The sequence below is a fragment of the Ranitomeya imitator genome, chromosome 2, assembly GCF_032444005.1.
Source record: "Ranitomeya imitator isolate aRanImi1 chromosome 2, aRanImi1.pri, whole genome shotgun sequence".
Classification (NCBI taxonomy): domain Eukaryota; kingdom Metazoa; phylum Chordata; class Amphibia; order Anura; family Dendrobatidae; genus Ranitomeya; species Ranitomeya imitator.
In genome coordinates, this window is record NC_091283.1 from 719958093 (window position 1) to 719977616 (window position 19524).

General features: G+C 41.8%; 1 long non-coding RNA gene across 1 annotated transcript; it reads right to left on the bottom strand.

Moving 5' to 3' along the window:
* Nucleotides 1–12963: 12963 nt before the first annotated feature.
* Nucleotides 12964–16998, bottom strand: LOC138667715 (uncharacterized). Its single transcript, XR_011318902.1, has 3 exons — nucleotides 16880–16998; nucleotides 14497–14565; nucleotides 12964–13254 (listed from the first exon to the last, which is right to left on the bottom strand). It is a non-coding gene; the product is annotated as an uncharacterized lncRNA (long non-coding RNA).
* Between the last annotated feature and the right edge of the window lie 2526 nt (nucleotides 16999–19524).

Consider the following 19524-nt stretch of genomic DNA (forward strand, 5'->3'; position numbering starts at 1 on the left):
AGCATTTAGTGAACCTAGCAAAAAAGCCAAACAAAAAACCAATGTGGGATTGCACTTTTTTTGCAATTTCACCGCACTTGGAATTTTTTTCCCGTTTTCTAGAACACAACATGCTAAAACCAATGATGTCGTTCAAAAGTACAACTCGTCCCGCAAAAAATAAGCCCTCACATGGCCAAATTGACGGAAAAATAAAAAAGTTATGGCTCTGGGAAGGAGGGGAGCGAAAAACGAACACGGAAAAACGAAAAATCCCCCGGTCATGAAGGGGTTAATATTTAGTAGTAAGCACTAATAACTTGTAGTACTAAGGTCATGGGTCCAAATACGTCCAAGGACAACAATTTAATCACTTTACAACCAGATGTATTTCTGTTTTTGTTTTTCGTTTTTTGCTTCCTTTCTTCCCAGAGCCATTTCGTTTATAGTTTTTGGTCAATATGGCCATGTGAGTGCTTGTTTTTTGTGGGACAACTTGTAGTTTTGAACAACATCATTAATTTTAACATATTGCTTACTGGAAAATGGTAAAAAAAATTCTAAGTGCAGTCAAATTGCAAAAAAGTGCAATTCCACATTTCTTTTTTTATTTTTTTTAATTTTTTTACCATGTTCACTAGAGTTGAGCGACTTTTAAATTTTAAGAACGAGTCGGGTTTTGTGATACCCGACTTTGTCAAAAGTCGAGTCAGGTGAAATCGGTCAATTATTGCAAAAAGTCAGGGGATCGACAGAAACACGAAACCCAATGCAAGTCAATGGGGAATCAAAGTTGGCAGTGAGTGGAGGACAGGAAAATGCCTTCAGTGTACATTTTAATGCCAAAAACATCAATTATTATTTCTAAAGATTGTCAAACTTAATTTACTTTATAATAATAATTAGGCATTGAAAACAGGGGGTCATTTGGTTAAATTTGTGGGGGGGGTAGGGCTGGCTCAAGATTTTCGTGGGCCCAGGAAACGCAGAATACGTCACAGCGGTGGAGCAGGGAGAGGTAAGTATTTCAACTTTGCAAGTGCTGTGATCCTGAGCAAGTAGGGGCGGCCCACTCGTTGGCACTGGCACTGGCACAGGGCCTCTCATAGTATGGCGGTGTGCTTGACGGCGGCTGGCACCTCCCACTGCCAGAGACACTTTTGCGTACTATGAGGGGCCCTGTGCCAAAGATGTCGCCAACGAGTATGCCCCCCCCACCTGATAAAGGAACCTGACTTTCAGCAGGGTCAGATTCTGACTGTGTAGAGTGCAAGGGGAACGTCGTGGTCTGGGTCAATGTACCAGCAGACTCATCTAGCAGTGGCTGGGCAATGGGCAGGATGAGGAGGAAACACAGATATAGGCCCAAATAATAAAGTAGGCTAAATTCAGTTCAAAATTGGTAACAGGACTAAACAGGCGGCATAGCTTTGTTCAGTGGAGGACAAATGTAATGAGTGGCGCAGACATAGTTAGTAGGCCCAAAATAAAAAAGTAGGCTAAAAGCAGTTCAAAATTGGTAACAGGACTAAACTGGCGGCATTGCTTTGTTCAGTGGAGGACAACTGTAATCAGTGGCGCAGACACAGTTTGTAGGCCCACAATAAAAAAGCAGGCTAAATGCAGTTCAAAATTGGTAACAGGACTAAAAAGGCGGCATTGTTTTGTTCAGTGGAGGACAACTGTAATGAGTGGCGCAGACACAGTTAGTAGGCCCACAATAAAAAAGTAGGCTAAATGCAGGTCAAAATTGGTACTGCAGCAGTACCTGTCGTGTCAGCGGTCATTTTGAAATCACTCCACAATCTGGTCATAAAACCCCTCTGTCCAACGCCACTTCGGATTTGTGCACCTCTAACACCTCTGCCATGTTGCCCCCTACAACTCGTGTGAGAACTATCACCACCGCTGTGTGCTGGGAATGCCTGAACCAAACGGTCTACAAGAGTTGCTTGTTTGGTAGCCAATATTTGCTCAAGGTTCTCATGTGGCATGATATTTTGTAATTTTCCTTTATATCATGGATCCAGGAGGCAGGCCAACCAGTAATCGTCATCGGTCATTATTTTGAAAATGCGGGGGTCCCTTTTTAGGATACGCAAGGCACACTCAGCCATATGGGCCAATGTTCCAGGTGTCAATTCACTGCTTGTGCTGGGTTGAGGAGCACTTTCTTGCAAATCAACATCACTTGTGTCCTGCAAAAACCCTGTACCTGACCTTGCAATGCTACCAGTTTCTATTGCCACCTGTGAAGCATCCTCCTACCGTAAATATTAATCCCCATCATCCTCCTCCTCCTCCTCTTCATCCGCCACCAGGTCCAGGAGAGTTCCCTGAGAAGACAATGACTGACTGTCATCAAGGCTTCCCTCCTCCTCGGCTGCAGACGCCTGCTCCTTAATGTGCGTTAAACTTTGCATCAGCAGACTCATTAGTGGGATGCTCATGCTTATGATGGCGTCGTCTGCACTTACCAGCCGTGTGCATTCCTCAAAACACTGAAGGACTTGACAGAGGTCTTGGAGCTTAGACCACTGCACACCAGACAACTCCATGTCTGCCATCAAACTGCCTGCCCGTGTATGTGTATCCTCCAACAAATTAATTACAGCACGCCACTGTTCACACAGCCTCTGAAGCATGTGCAGTGTGGAGTTCCACCTTGTTGCAATGTTGATTATTAGGTGGTGCTGGGGAAGATTCAGCGATCGCTGATAGTTCAGCATACGGCTGGAGTGTACGGGCGACCGGCGGATGTGCGAGCAAAGTCTTCGCACCTTCAGGAGCATTGCTGCTAACTCCGGATAATTTTTTAGGAAGCACTGCACCACCACGTTTAACATGTGAGCCAGGCAAGGTATGTGTTTAAGTTCTGAAAGGGCTATGGCAGCCATAAAATTCCTTCCATTATCACTGACTACCTTGCCTTCCTCAAGATGTACACTGCCCAGCCATGACTGAGTTTGTTGCTGCAAGTACTCGGCCAGTACTTCCGCAGTGTGTCTGTTGTCGCCCAAACACTTCATTTCTAACACAGCCTGCTGATGCTTACCACTAGCTGTTCGATAATAAGACACCTCGTGTGCAACACTGGCAGCTGCGAATGGAGTGGCCGTGCGACTGCGCTCTGTGGACGAATTTTCGCTTCTGGAGGAAAAGAAGGGGTGGCGAATGCCTACAGCCAACTGTTTCCTAGACCATGGGCTAGGCAGAACTGTAACACTATGGCTGTCCCCTGTGGACCCTGCATCCACCACATTAACCCAGTGTGCCATGATGGACACGTAACGTCCCTGGCCATGCCTACTGGTCCATGCATCTGTTGTGAGGTGCACCTTTCTACTGACTGATTGCCTCAGTGCATGGACAATGGGTATTTGACATGCTGGTGGAGGGCTGGGATGGCTTTTCTCGCAAAGAAGTGTCAACTGGGTAGGTCATAGCGTGGTACTGCGTAGGCCATCAGGGATTTGAAAGCTTCGCTTTCAACCAACCGGTAGGGCATCATCTCTAATTAGATTAGTCTAGCAATGTGGGTGTTCAATCCCTGTGTGCGTGGATGAGAGGATGAGTACTTTCTTTTCCTAACGAGAGTCTCTTGTAGGGTGAGCTGGACTGGAGAGGTGCATATGGTGGAATTAGCGCTGGTGGTGGTGGTGGACATGGCGGATTGAGAGAGGGTTGGTGATGGTATTCTCGATGTTGGCCTACATACAGTGTTTCCTATCAATAACCTTGTGATTCCCTGACTGCTTTGGCCTTGCGACGATACCTCCACATTTGCTGCTGGTGGTGTCCTAACCGGTGGGCTTACAGTGAGGGAAGCAATGTAGCGTTGCTGACTACCTTCATTCTGAGCAGGTACACCAACGGTACGGGACATTTGGTAGTCAGTCCAGGCTTGCAAGTGCATGCTGGTTAAATGTCTAAGCATGCATGTTGTATTTAAATTTTGAAGATTCTTCCCTCTGCTAAAGGTCTTTGAGCATTTCTTACAGATAACTTTTGACTGATCATTCGGATCTTGGTTAAAAAATTGCCACACTGCACTCTTCCTACTACAGAATACCTTTTCACGCATTGCGCGCTGTGCTACTTTCAACGGATGGCCACGCTGTCCTAAAACTGTTTTTGTTTTTGACTAACGTTTTTGGCCTGATACGTGCCTGCCAGATGACAACTGTTGCGATGTAGATGGCTGCTGCGGATCATCCTCCTCCGCTTCTGAGCTACTGGCAGCGGCACCCTCTTCCCCCAATGGCTGCCAATCTGGGTCAACAACTGGGTCATCTATCACCTCCTCTTCAATGTCATGTGCACCTTCCTCTGTGTCACCGTGTAAGGTGCTATAGCGTTTGGGAAGGGGAACCATAGTCTCATCAGGGTCAGATTCTGGCTCAGTACACTGCGAGGGCAATGTAGTGAACTGAGTCAATGGAACAGCATTATAATCTAGCTGTGGCTGTGCATCAGTGCACTCCATGTCCGATTCATCTTGTAATGGGCAGTTAACAATTTCCCATTCTAACCCAGGCACGGTATGTGTAAAGAGCTCGATGGAGTAACCTGTAGTGTCGCCTGACGCATCCTTCACTTTTGATTTGGGTGAAGGACACAAGGAAACATCTTGTTCCTGACCGGGAGCATCCACTGACGACTCGCTGCTTTTATATTTAGAACTTTCTGAAGAGGAGGCGAAAGAGCTAGAGGCTGAGTCTGCAAAGAAAGCTAAAACTTTTTCCTGCTGCTCCGGCTTTAAAAGCCGTTTTCCTACTCCCAGATAAGGGAGCCTTCGAGGCCTTGTGTAGCCAGATGATGACACTGGCTCAACACCTCCAGCCTTAGGTGCTATTGTGCTTTTGCCACTACCATCAGATGCACCACCACCACCATCAGTACCAGCTCACAACCACCGCCCACAGCCTCTTCCACCTGACTTCCTCATTTTTTGAAAAATCTAACAAATATAACAACTGTTATATGGTACTGTAAAACAAGGTAGAAGGTGTATATAAATGTGTTGAGATTTTAAATCTCCCTTTTTTGGGGGGGAGACTGAACAAAAAATCAGGCCCTGTGCAAAAAACAACACAATGTAAGTGGTTGAAAGTGGCTGGCTGATATACGACAAAATAACAGGATAGAAGTATATCCACTTTTTGAGAATTTGAATCTCCCTTTTTTGGGGGGAGACTGAACCACTACTTAGGCCCAGCGTATATAACAACGGAATCTAAGTGGCAGAAAGTGGCTGGCTGATATACGACAAACTAAAAGGACAGAAGTATATCCAATTTGTGAGAATTTGAATCTCCCTCTTTTTTTTGGGGGAGACTGAAATACAACTTAGGCCCAGTGTATATAACAACGCAATCTAAGTGGCAGAAAGTGTCTGGCTGATATACGACAATCTAACAGGACAGAAGTATATCCAATTTGTGAGAAATTGAATCTCCTTTTTATGGAAGACTGAACCACTATTTAGGCCCAGTGTATATAACAATGCAATCTAAGTGGCAAAAAGTGGCTGGCTGATATACGACAAACTAACAGGACAGAAGTATATCCACTTTGTGAAAATTTGAATCTCCCTCTTTTTTTTGGGAGACTGTACCACAACTTAGGCCCAGTGTATATAACAACGCAATCTAAGTGGCAGAAAGTGGCTGGCTGATATACGACAAAGTAACAGGACAGAAGTATATCCACTTTGTGAGAATTTGAATCTCCCTCTTTTTTGGGAGGAGACTGAAATACAACTTAGGCCCAGTGTATATAACAACACAATCTAAGTGGCAGAAAGTGGCTGGCTGATATACGACAAACTAACAGGAAAGAAGTATATCCACTTTGTGAGAATTTGAATCTCCTTCTTTTTTTTGGGAGACTGAACCACAACTTAGGCCCAGTGTACATAACAATGCAATCTAAGTGTCAGAAAGTGGCTGGCTGATATACGACAAACTAACAGGACAGAAGTATATCCACTTTGTGAGAATTTGAATCTCCCTTTTTTTAAGAGACTGAACCACAACTTAGGCCCAGTGTATATAACAATGCAATCTAAGTGGCAGAAAGTGGCTGTTGATATAAGACAAACTAACAGGACAGAAGTATATCCACTTTGTGAAAATTTGAATCTCCCTCTTTTTTTTGGGAGACTGTACCACAACTTAGGCCCAGTGTATATAACAACGCAATCTAAGTGGCAGAAAGTGGCTGGCTGATATACGACAAAGTAACAGGACAGAAGTATATCCACTTTGTGAGAATTTGAATCTCCCTCTTTTTTGGGGGGAGACTGAAATACAACTTAGGCCCAGTGTATATAACAACACAATCTAAGTGGCAGAAAGTGGCTGGCTGATATACAACAAACTAACAGCACAGAGGTATATTCACTTTTTGAGAATTTGAATCCCCCTTTCTTTGGGGAGACTGAACAACAACTTAGGCCCTGTGCATAAAACAACACAATGTAATTCGCAGAAAGTGGCTGGCTGATATACCACAAACCAGCAGGACTGAAATATATCCAATTGGGATCATTTGAATCTCATTTTTTTGGGGGGGAGACTAAACCAATCATCAGGCCCTGTGCACAAAACAACACAATGTAAGTGGCAGAAAGTGGCTGGCTGATATACCACAAACTAACGGGACTGAAATATATCCACTATGTAATAATTTGAATCTCACTTTTTTCAGGGGGAGACTGAACCAAACCTCAGGCCCTGTGCATAAAACAACACAATGTAAGTGGCAGAAAGAGGCTGGAAGTTATATGAAAAAATAGAAGGACTAGTACAATTTCAATCTCCCTACAATGATCTCAGGACAAGTATGGCAGCAATAAAAAGGACTGCCGCACACAAAAGTGTGGACACATAAACAAGATATCTGTGCAGAAAGGAGCAATAGGATTTTTGCTTTAACCCCTTAATCCCATATGACGTACTATCCCGTCGAGGTGGGGTGGGCTTTAATTCCCACCGACAGGATAGTACGTCACAGGCGATCGGCCGCGCTCACGGGGGGAGCGCGGCTGATCGCGGCCGGGTGTCAGCTGCCTATCGCAGCTGACATCCGGCACTATGTGCCAGGAGCGGTCACGGACCGCCCCTGGCACATTAACCCCTGGCACACCGCGATCAAACATGATCGCGATGTGCCTTCGGTATAGGGAAGCATCACGCAGTGAGGGGGCTCCCTGCGGGCTTCCCTGAGCCCGCCGCAGCAACGCGATGTGATCGCGTTGCTGCGAGGGTCTCCTACCTCCTTCCTCCTTGCTGGACCCGGATCCAAGATGGCCGCGGCATCTGGGTCCTGCAGGGAGGGAGGTGGCTTACCAAGTGCCTGCTCAGAGAAGACACTTGGTAACGCTGCACTGCTCTCAGACAGATCGGTGATCTGTCAGAGTGCTGTGCAAACTGGCAGATCACCGATCTGTACTGTCACCCCCTGGGACAAAGTAAAAAAGTAAAAAAAAATTTTTCCAAACATGTAAAAAAAAATTAAAAAAAATATTCCTAAATAATGAAAAAAAAAAAATATTATTCCCATAAATGCATTTCTTTATCTAAATAATAAAAAAAAAACAATAAAAGTACACATATTTAGTATCGCCGCGTCCGTAACGACCCGACTTATAAAACTGGCCCACTAGTTAACCCCTTCAGTAAACACCGTAAGAAAAAAAAAAAAAACGAGGCAAAAACCAACGCTTTATTATCATACCGCTGAACAAAAAGTGGAATAACACGCGATCAAAAAGACAGATATAAATAACCATGGTACCGCTGAAAGCGTCATCTTGTCCCGCAAAAAACGAGCTGCCATACAGCATCATCAGCGAAAAAATAAAAAAGTTATAGTCCTGAGAATAAAGCGATGCAAAAATAATTATTTTTTCAATAGTTTTTATCGTATAAAAGCGCCAAACATAAAAAAATTATTTAAATGAGGTATCGCTGTAATCGTACTGACCCGAACAATAAAACTGCTTTATCAATTTTACCAAACGCGGAACGGTATAAACGCCTCCCCAAAAGAAATTCATGAATAGCTGGTTTTTGGTCATTCTGCCTCACAAAAATCGTAATGAAAAGCGATCTAAAAATGTCTTGTGCCCGAAAATGTTACTAATAAAAACTTCAACTCGTCCCGCAAAAAACAAGACCTCACATGACTCTGTGGACCAAAATATGGAAAAATTATAGCTCTCAAAATGTGGTAACCCAAAAAATATTTTTTGCAATAAAAAGCATCTTTCAGTGTGTGACGGCTGCCAATCATAAAAATCCGCTAAAAAACCCGCTATAAAAGTAAATCAAACCCCCCTTCATCACCCCTCTAGTTAGGGAGAAATTAAAAAAATGTATTTATTTCCATTTTCCCATTAGGGTTAGGGCTAGGGTTAGGGCTAGGGTTAGGGCTAGGGTTAGGGTTAGTGCTAGAGTTAGGGCTAGGGTTAGGGCTAGGGCCACAGTTAGGGTTGGGGCTAAAGTTACGGTTAGGGTTGGGGCTAAAGTTACGGTTAGGGTTTAGATTACATTTACAGTTGGGAATAGGGTTGGGATTAGGGTTAGGGGTGTGTCAGGGTTAGAGGTGTGGTTAGGGTTACTGTTGGGATTAGGGTTCGGGGTGTGTTTGGATTAGGGTTTCAGTTATAATTGAGGGGTTTCCACTGTTTAGGCACATCAGGGGCTCTCCAAATGCGACATGGCGTCCGATCTCAATTCCAGCCAATTCTGTGTTAAAAAAGTAAAACAGTGCTCCTTCCCTTCCGAGCTCTCCCGTGTGCCCAAACAGGGGTTTACCCCAACATATGGGGTATCAGCGTACTCAGGACAAATAGGACAACAACTTTTGGGGTCCAATTTCTCCTTTTACCCTTGGGAAAATACAAAACTGGAGGTTAAAAAATATTTTTTGTGGGAAAAAAATATTTTTTATTTTCAAGGCTCTGTGTTATAAACTGTAGTGAAACACTTGGGGGTTCAAAGTTCTCACAACACATCTAGATGAGTTCCCTGGGGGGTCTAGTTTCCAATATGGGGTCATTTGTGGGGGTTTTTACTGTTTAGGTACATTAGGGGCTCTGCAAACGCAATGTGACACCTGCAAACCATTCCACCTAAGTCTGCATTCCAAATGGCGCTCCTTCCCTTCCGAGCCCTCCCATGCACCCAAACGGTGGTTCCCCCCCACATATGGGGTATCAGCGCACTCAGGACAAATTGGACAACAACTTTTGGGGTCGAATTTCTCCTCTTACCCTCAGGAAAATACAAAACTGGGGGCTAAAAAATAATTTTTGGGGGAAAATGTTTTATTTTTATTTTCACGGCTCTGCGTTACAAACTGTAGTGAAACACTTGGGGGTTCAAAGCTCTCACAACACATCTAGATGAGTTCCTTAGGGGGTCTACTTTCCAAAATGGTGTCACTTGTGGGGGGTTTCTACTGTTTAGGTACATTAGGGGCTCTGCAAACGCAATGTTACACCTGCAGACCATTCCATCTAAGTCTGCATTCCAAATGGCACTCCTTCCCTTCCGAGCCCTCCCATGCGGCCAAACGGTGGTTCCCCCCCACATATGGGGTATCAGCGCACTCAGGACAAATTGGAAAACAACTTTTGGGGTCGAATTTCTCTTCTTACCCTCGGGAAAATACAAAACTGGAGGCTAAAACATAATTTTTGTGGGAAAAAATTTTTGTTTTAATTTTTCGGCTCTGCATTATAAACTTCTGTGAAGCCCTTGGTGGGTCAAATCGCTCAAAACACATCTAGATAAATTCTTTAGGGGGTCTACTTTCCAAAATGGTGTCACTTGTGGGGGGTTTCAATGTTTAGGCACATCAGTGGCTCTCCAAAAGCAACATGGCGTCCCATCTCAATTCCTGTCAATTTTGCATTGAAAAGTCAAACGGCGCTCCTTCCCTTCTGAGCTCTCCCATGCGCCCAAACAGTGGTTTACCCCCACATATGGAGTATCAGCGTATTCAGGACAAATTGTACAACAACTTTTGGGGTCCAATTTCTTCTCTTACCCTTGGGAAAATAAAAAATTGGGGGCAAAAAAATAATTTTTGTGAAAAAATGATTTTTTATTTTTACGGTTCTGCATTATAAACTTCTGTGAAACACTTGGTGGGTCAAAGTGCTCACCACACCTCTAGATAAGTTCCATAGGGGGTCTACTTTCCAAAATGGTGTCACTTGTGGGGGGTTTCAATGTGTAGGCACATCAGTGGCTCTCCAAACGCAACATGGTGTCCCATCTCAATTCCTGTCAATTTTGCATTGAAAAGTCAAACGGCGCTCCTTCCCTTCCGAGCTCTCCCATTCACCCAAACAGTGGTTTACCCCAACATTTGGGGTATCAGCGTACTCAGGACAAATTGTACAACAACGTTTGGTGTCCATTTCTCCTGTTACCCTTGGTAAAATAAAACAAATTGGAGCTGAATTAAATTTTTTGTTAAAAAAAGTTAAATGTTCATTTTTATTTAAACATTCCAAAAATTCCTGTGAAGCACCAGAAGGGTTAATAAACTTCTTGAATATGGTTTTGAGCACCTTGAGGGGTGCAGTTTTTAGAATGGTGTCACACTTGGGTATTTTCTATCATATAGACCCCTCAAAATGACTTCAAATGAGATGTAATCCCTAAAAAAAAAATGGTGTTGTAAAAATGAGAAATTGCTGGTCAAGTTTTAACCCTTATAACTCCCTAACAAAAAAAAATTTTGGTTGCAAAATTGTGCTGATGTAAAGTAAACATGTGGGAAATGTTACTTATTAAGTATTTTGTGTGACATATCTCTGTGATTTAATTGCATAAAAATTCAAAGTTGGAAAATTGCGAAATTTTCACAATTTTCGCCAAATTTCAGTTTTTTTTCACAAACAAACACAGGTACTATCAAAGAATTTTTACCACTATCATGAAGTACAATAAGTTCCGAGAAAACAATTTCAGAATCATCTGGGATCTGTTGAAGTGTTCCAGAGTTATAACCTCATAAATGGACAGTGGTCAGAATTGTAAAAATTGGCCCAGTCATTAACGTGCAAACCACCCTTGGGGCTTAAGGGGTTAAAAAAAGCAGTTGGTTTGCACAGCGGCGTGCAAACAGCAATGCAGCTATCAGGGAGCTTTATAAGGCAGCCTAATAAGCTACAGAGCTGATGCACAAAAATCTAGCCTCCACTGTCCCTGCAAACAAAAGGTGGTGTTGGACAGTGGAAATCGCTACAGCACAAGCAGTTTTGGGGCTTAATCTTCCCTCCCTAACTATATCACTTCTTCTGATGAAGCTGCGGCAACCTCTCTCTATACTACGATCGGCAGAAGTAAGATGGCGGTCGGTGTGCACGCCTCTTTATAGCCCCTGTGACGCTGCAGAAAGCAAGCCAATCACTGTCATGCCCTTCTCTAAGATGGTGGGGACCGAGACCTATGTCATCACGCTGCCCACATTCTGCATCCTCCTTCATTGGCTGACAAATGTCGCTGAACGCGTCATACGAAACGAGACTTTGGCGTGAAGATCACTGTCCTCATGGCCGATCCCACACACGGATTGGGTCGGGTTTCATGAAACCCCACTTTGCCGAAAGTCGGCGTTTTTTTAATTTGTCCGATCCGTTTCGCTCAACCCTAGTGGAGACCAAGTCTGCACCAATCACCACAACGGCCAAACCCACTCATATTAAATACATTATTTATACAAACATTCATAAAGAGTATACATACCCAATTGTGAATAACCCTATATATTAAAAAGCTGGAAAAAAGGCACCTTTATAATGTAATATATTCTTTGTTTACATAGGTTTGGAACAGGTGTTCAGCCAGTCAAATCATGGCATCCCTATACTCATGGATACTAGAATTCAACCACCTGTAGGTCGATCATGGATATGCAGATAACACGTTCCAGGGTTCCAATAATGAGCCACCAAAGAGAAGTGCACCAAAATTGTAATTAGGCTGGTGTGGCAGTAATATAAACTATCATTGCCAGTGATCAAGCCAAATTCTCTCATCAGTATCGACCAGCTGACTAATCATCACCTCATACCTGGGTATCAGACTAGCGCTTCCACCACCAGCGAGCATCACACAGGAGAGGTTACATGACTATCGCCACATGACCGCATGCTCAATGACACGCGAGGCTGCTGTGCAGTAATGAGCCCACGGTGGTTACCATGGCGTCGAGACTGCCCCCCATGAGGCCAAAGAAGCAACCCATCCAGGTCAAGATATCGCAGCTGTCCCAGGACACAGCACCTATGTGATTTATGGTAACCCATAATTACATTTTTTTAATATATAAGGTGTTATTTATGCTATTCACAATTGGGTATGTATACTCTTTATGAATGTTCGTATAAATAATGTATTTAATATGAGTGGGTTTGGCCTTTGTGGTGATTGGTGTAGACTCCACACTATAAAAGCCAGCCCTTTGTGATTTTTTTGTATACTTGATAATGACCGATTACAGATTGGAATTTTGCATTTTGATGAAGGAATGCAAATCATTTCTTTGAAATTCATCACCTGAGATTGGACACTGATCTCTTTATATTTTTTATCTTTTTGTGTCACCCCTTTCCCTCTAATTGTTTCAATTGTATTCTGTTACTTATAGAGTTCTGTAGGTTCATCTACTGAATTATACAGTGCTCTGTATAAAGATTATTATTATTGGTGGTTCAGCGCAGCTTTATGTTACTGTTGTCTACTTTAAGTATATTTTCATTAAAAAGGCTTTGCATTGCATACGATAGGCATTTGATATTTAACGTTATTTTTGTTAAAGGTGTTGTTCTGGATTAGACAACATGTCTGTCTATTTTTCTTAGAAAGGATCCTTCATCTGTCCGTGGGTTGCTATTTTTTGTCCACTGTAATAAAAGATTTCTAATGCATAAGAACTTAAATACATAAACTATAATCCATGTGTTAATAGCAGAATTTTATTGGATAACAGAACAGATGTGTAAACAGCAAGCAACGGTGAAGGTCAGGATTCTCAATTGGTTAGGACAATTTATAATACATTTACGGAAAGATGGGGAACAATGCAAGGAACAAAGTCAGGTGTCACATGTTCATTTATTGCAATAGAAATTCCCTTGACCTTGGCAGGGATCAGGACAGCAGGGATCAGGACAGCAGGGAGGTGGACAGCAGGGAGGTGGACAGCAGGGAGGTGGACAGCAGGGAGGTGGACAGCAGGGGTTGCAGGGATCTGATGGAGAAGTGAACATATATCAGTTAGTCATTTTTTCAAAGAAGATAATCTGTATACTTTCTTTTTTATATCTGAGTGCCATTTGAGTGCCCTTTTAATTAAAAGCAGTTTAGTGAGAACACCACCTATCTCTAAAAAAACTACTTGTGTGGTGCACAGCTCCAGCTGTTGTATTGTATCCATCCGTTGGTATGTGTGCGGGATCAGGAAGGAGCTGTGTGCTTCTGTCACCTGAGCTACATTTGGGATTGGTGTGGGTCTTAGGATGTAGACCCCCACTCACTTGTTTGCAAATAAAAAGCCACTCAAATATAAAAAAAGATAAAGGTTTAGTTACAATAGACAGTTCAATACTAAAGAGCAATACATGGTACAAGTTAACAGAATAAATTACCTGCAGTTTATAGATAAGACTTTCATAATATTTATTGTTTTGGAATTAACTTTACTATATATGTGTTTGCTGTTTTTCAGAATTGTATATGTGTAAACCAATTTGAGCAAAGCGCAAAGGCAAAAAGCAAGATAAATATTTTATTTTTTCATGCACTCACCCATTGAGAAATTCTAAAACTACCAGAATACATAATAGTTAAAATAAAGGTTCCTGTGTCAAGTTCTGGAGAAGACCAAGTTCCAGGAAAATAAGGGCATTTTCTAAAATGATACAGTTCTCCTATTTATGATATATGGATACCTTGTAATGAGACACACAGTGTAGATCCCTACTGAGCATTCTATGTGGCCCTGTACGTTGTCTTTGTGAATCATCACATTTTATGAAGAATTGCTCTGTTAGACTGTATACTCTACATTATCAAGGTCACTAGTTTGATTTTTCTTTTCTGGACAGCTTATCAAAAATTCATAGACTCAACATTTTTTACAGTGACATTCAATAACCATAATAAATCATTATGACTATCAGTGATCCATGTTTACAACCTACAAATTAGCTGCATTCTCTTTGAACTGTAAAAAATGATAATTACAGTCATAATAACCTATTCAAGTTTTTTACAGACAAGGGAAAAAGTGTCCTAATTTTACCGACTGTCCAAGAATTTCTGGAAGTTTGGGAATCCTGCACAGTTTTTCCTCATATTTTATGCCAGATGCAGTCCTATGAATCACACCTTATAAAGCAGCTTTTAAATACAGTGATTTTGATCTGTGCATAGAGAAATTAATTAGCACTGATGACAGTGAAAAATCTACTAAAATTATCCTTATCTTTACCTTGTTTGGGGAATTGTCCACGACCTTGTTGATTGCTGTAGCCGGAGTACTGGGACCCAGATTGGCAAGCTAGAAAAGAGAAACATTCATTCTGTGTTCACTGCATTTTGGAACAATGTATGCAGAGTTATGTATGATTATGGTCGTATCGTAGTTATGTACAAAGTGTGAGTTCTATGGAGCTGTGGCACAACCTGTTGAAGTCTATAGGATACTGTTCGACCACCTATGCAGGACAGTTGTGAAGGAAGGGCCTACTAGTCAATTCCTACATACCAAAACTTTCTGCTAGATTTTTTTCCCATCTGCAGACTAGACCCTATGAACCACAATTTAACTGTTACCTTTTTACTGCCTCATACAAGCAGGACATGTACACTGACTTGTTCACTGCCTTGCAATAGGAGAGATGTTATTAACAATGCCTTCATTACCCCAGACAGCCAGAATTTTTAATATGAGAAAAAACCTTCTTTGGGCTATGACCTCATTATAATTATTACAGGCCTTGTCTTCCTGTATGCCTTCCAAATGTTTCTGTATCAAATTCGAATCATACAGAATTCGATATGAGACTGTTTTAATGGATTATTTCCAATAATTTGCTCCCTGAGATAAGACCAAAAAGTTTAGATATTTGTTATAATCCTCTATTATTAAAATGGCTGGTCTAAAATTAATCTTCTAGTAGTAATTTCTATTCTGCTTAATCTGGAAAGAAAAATTTTAAGCAGTTAGTCCAAAAATCTGAAAGTCTGTATCACCATTTTGATATTTTGTGTACATAGTATATAAAGAGTTTTAAAAACTACAGAATTGTGTACACAGTAACAATATTCACTGTATAACAAAAAGTTGCATCAAGAACTACTGTATATGCTACAATCAGTGGAAAACCATTATGAGGAATATATGAAATATCATCAATTTGAAAACATTGCCTACAAGTGGATAACAGATTCATAACAGCTAAACTGTCCATCAAAAAATAAAAAAGCCATATACCGTACTAAGGTCAGCTTGGTTGAACTTGATAGATGTGTCTGTTTTCAAATATACTAACTATGTAATAGTAAAGGCTGCAGGTCAATCAGTGACCTCTTATTGTCTGCAGTGATTATATGACATAACAATGGGAGGCACAATGATGGACAGTTTAGATGTTTAGGAGGGATTGTACACTATAGGACATTACCTCCTGAACCGTTTATCCTTGAAGGTTAAATCCAATGTCATAGCAACAAATATGGCTGTCATAATGAATATCTAGATCAATTACTTTTTCTACATGTTTGAGATTTACTTCTATGGAAAACACTATTTAAAATTGAATACATTGAACATACCCTACTTCTAAGACTTTAATCACTCTACTGTATCAAAAAAGCATATTCAATTATTAATCTCAATAGAAAGCGACTTCAAGTCAAAAAAGGAAGTATACAGCTGAATGACATACAGCTGCAAATTATATATGGGGCCCGTATATACCTACAGGCTGAACCTAAGAGCATATGAAATGTGAGCTAAACCTAACCTTAAATGTCTTAAGACTAGTGAAACGCACTAAGTAATAGGGTGATAGATACGAGGTGCGTTCACAGCCCGGGGTCCACCGTGCAGAGAAACCAGCTGCAAGTAATGGCAGATGGACACTGAGCTCACACGTGGGTTAAACTTCACCCTGTGTGAAATGAAAGCGAGCTCTGTTGCCTCACAGAGTTGCGCTGTACACAGGGACTAAAACCCTAACTGAAAGTTGTGCTTGCTCTGGAACTCTTCTGTGCTAACCGCACACATGAAGGAACCAGATGCTAAGCCAAGGCTAATTGCCCCCTCTGACGATAGCTGCCTGTCTGAGTGTACAGCCCCAAGGCTAAACAGGCTCACACCACTTATATACAGTGTGGCAGAGTATCCACTGGCAACTGCCAAACACAAATGATATTAGTGCATGGCAGTGCGGCCATGTGAACCTTTTATAGCTGTATCAGTTCAGGACCTTCCTAGTGGACCAATAGGAGCTGCTAAAAGACCTGAGCATGTGACCCCCGCCCTCCAATGAGAGACCTTCCACTGGGCATGCTCAGGAGGGAAAAGCAGGACTTAGTCCCAGGACCGCCTGCTCGCCGCCGAACAGCACTAGTTATAATGGCTGAACCTGGAAGGGCAGGAACTCGACGCCTAACAAAATGTGACATGTGGTTTTCAGCAAGGCTTTTTTTTTTTTTTACAGTTTTTAAATGCATTAATTCTTTACATTTTTTATCTCTTTGCTAAAAAAATACTAATGTAAAATTCTGGAGCAAAGATCTATAATACTAATTAATGTGTAAAGTTTACAAAGAATTCATTAAGGCAAAAACAAAAAAGAGTAACTTACGGTCTTGGCAAGGATTTACACAGATAGGCACTTTTTGGCAGGGATCCTTGCACGGATTCTGGCACGAGCTCTTCTGGCAGTTTGCTCCTCCTTTGATTCCAGACATGACTGATTTTTTTCTTAGTTCTGAACTTCTCAGAGACTCAAAAGCTATGTATTGATGATAGCATTGAGACTGATCCTTATATATCAGGACATAGTGAGAATTGGGGCATGTTTTCTCATCAGCTGGTGATAAGGCATTTAATAGGATGATTACAAGTATAATTATTTAATATTCTAAAGGAGAATAAACATTAATTATGAAGAGTAAGCCACTCAACACCTTATGATATTTACTGCAGAAAAATACTTGACATCGCATTCACCATCATTTCTTTTTATTGCACTGTTCTAAAATGGACATTTGTAAAGAGGGATGAGTATGGGGCGCAATGTTGTAAAACTGTGACATGCCCACACTGTAAAATCTATTTATGATATAAAGAAAAACGTGCAGGCAAAAGAGAAATCAATGGTTCCATTAAAATGTAACTAGTAAAACTGATGTGCTATGCATCCTTGTACAGTTAATCATGATGGCCATGTGTCTCATTTTTGATAATGGCTTTTAATGTGCTTAGTTCTGCAATGCTGTGAACACAAAGGTCGTCATGGTAGGAAGCACATGGAATATGTGCAGGTCAAAATTGCACGAAACAGCTGAGCACCCATCAGGCAAGAACAGAAATATTGTTTTTCATTTCAATCTTGTTACTCTCAGTACAGACATCGCTCCATGAGTCTATTATCTAGCTCTCTTAGTTTCGGTGATCTTCCTACTAGGCAAAAGTCACATTTTCAGGTCTGTTTGACCTTTTAACTTTGGGCTCAGAAAGCTGGTATGATCAATCATGCTCACAGATCCTTACTATGGGCTCAGACATAGGATACTGCAAATAGGTGTCCAGGCACAATAAGGAAAAATGTGAAAAAATACAATAATCAACAAACAAGGATGATTGTATCCAGGGCCGGACTGGGACTAAACTTCAGCCCTGGCATTTGAAGTTACACAGGCCCACCTGTCACATGGTGACTGTATAATATTTTTGTACACTTGTAGGCAGGGCCGGTTTTAGGCAAAGTGGGGCCCTGGGCAAAGTTTAAAATGGGGCCCCAAATGCTAACATATTGCACATCACACAAAAGCATTTTGGTTGTATTTACATGCGCTGAGTTCAGGCCGTTAAATGAGTTTGATCGACAATACTGAAGTTGTTCAACGCTTGTTTCCCGGCCTTTTTCCACCGTGTGAGAAAGAATGATGGGACAGACCCATCACTAATAGATCACTAACAGATCACCATACAGTATCATGTTATTAGCAGCACATATACAGTTTCCGCTGGCGATGTGCTGCTGAGAACAAGGATTTTTGTTCCGGCAAAAACAATCCAATCACCCAATGAATATGCAGCATTTTACTTGTTTAGTAAAATACACCCCATAGTCCTCCATATATTATAATGTTCACCACAGTCCTCCATGTACTATAATACACTCCTCCATATATTAAAATACACTCGCCCGGTCCTCCATATAGTATAATACACTCCTCAAAGTCCTCCATATAGCATAATACACTCCTCATAGTGCTCCATATAGTATAATGCACCACCATAGTCATCCATGTAGTACAATTCACTTCCCATAGTATAATGCACCCAATATTTCTTCATATAGTATAACGTATTCCCCATAGTCCTTGATACAATATAATGCAGCCCACATACAGTATAATGCAGCCACCACCCTACAGAGTATAAAGCAAGGAGAAAAACAGGGAGCATATGGTAAAGATATAGATAAGATGATCTTCATTACTACAAAAAAGTTAAAACAGTCATTGGACATCAGTAGTGATCACATAGTAACCCACAACATAACACATGAAGGGGGGAAGGAACACCCCACATCTAACCACCCCAACACACTGTAACAAATACTGGTAATATAATGAGCACCCTAAAATAGGTACACAGAAAATAAAGGGAAATACAACCATAACGGGGCCCAGGGGATAAGGAAGAAATCTATATTGGCAACTGGAGTAGCCTCTGTGACCGCAGTATCACCCAACCAATGTATAGCAGCCCATACGCAGGACCTAATCAGCGGTATGGGGCAGGTAGAGAGTAACAGCCATAATGGCCCCTATATACCCCGGTGACATGTGCAGCATACCACGAGCCCAGCAGCATAGGGGAACGGTATAGAAATAAAGAAGTCACAGCGGGGCCGGTGCCCAGCGCAGAGACTGAAGCCAGCATGTAATAACAGCTGGGGTGACCCCAGCGACCATAATGGAGCCCAGAGACAATTGCTTACCCGTGCAAGTGGAGGGGAGGAAGATGTGGAGGAGACCCACCGGTAGAAACTCCTCATAGTCCTCCATATAGCATAATACACTCCTCATAGTGCTCCATATAGTATAATGCACCACCATAGTCATCCATGTAGTACAATTCACTTCCCGTAGTATAATGCACCCAATATTTCTTCATATAGTATAACGTATTCCCCATAGTCCTTGATACAATATAATGCAGCCCACATACAGTATAATGCAGCCACCACCCTACAGAGTATAATGCAGCCACACC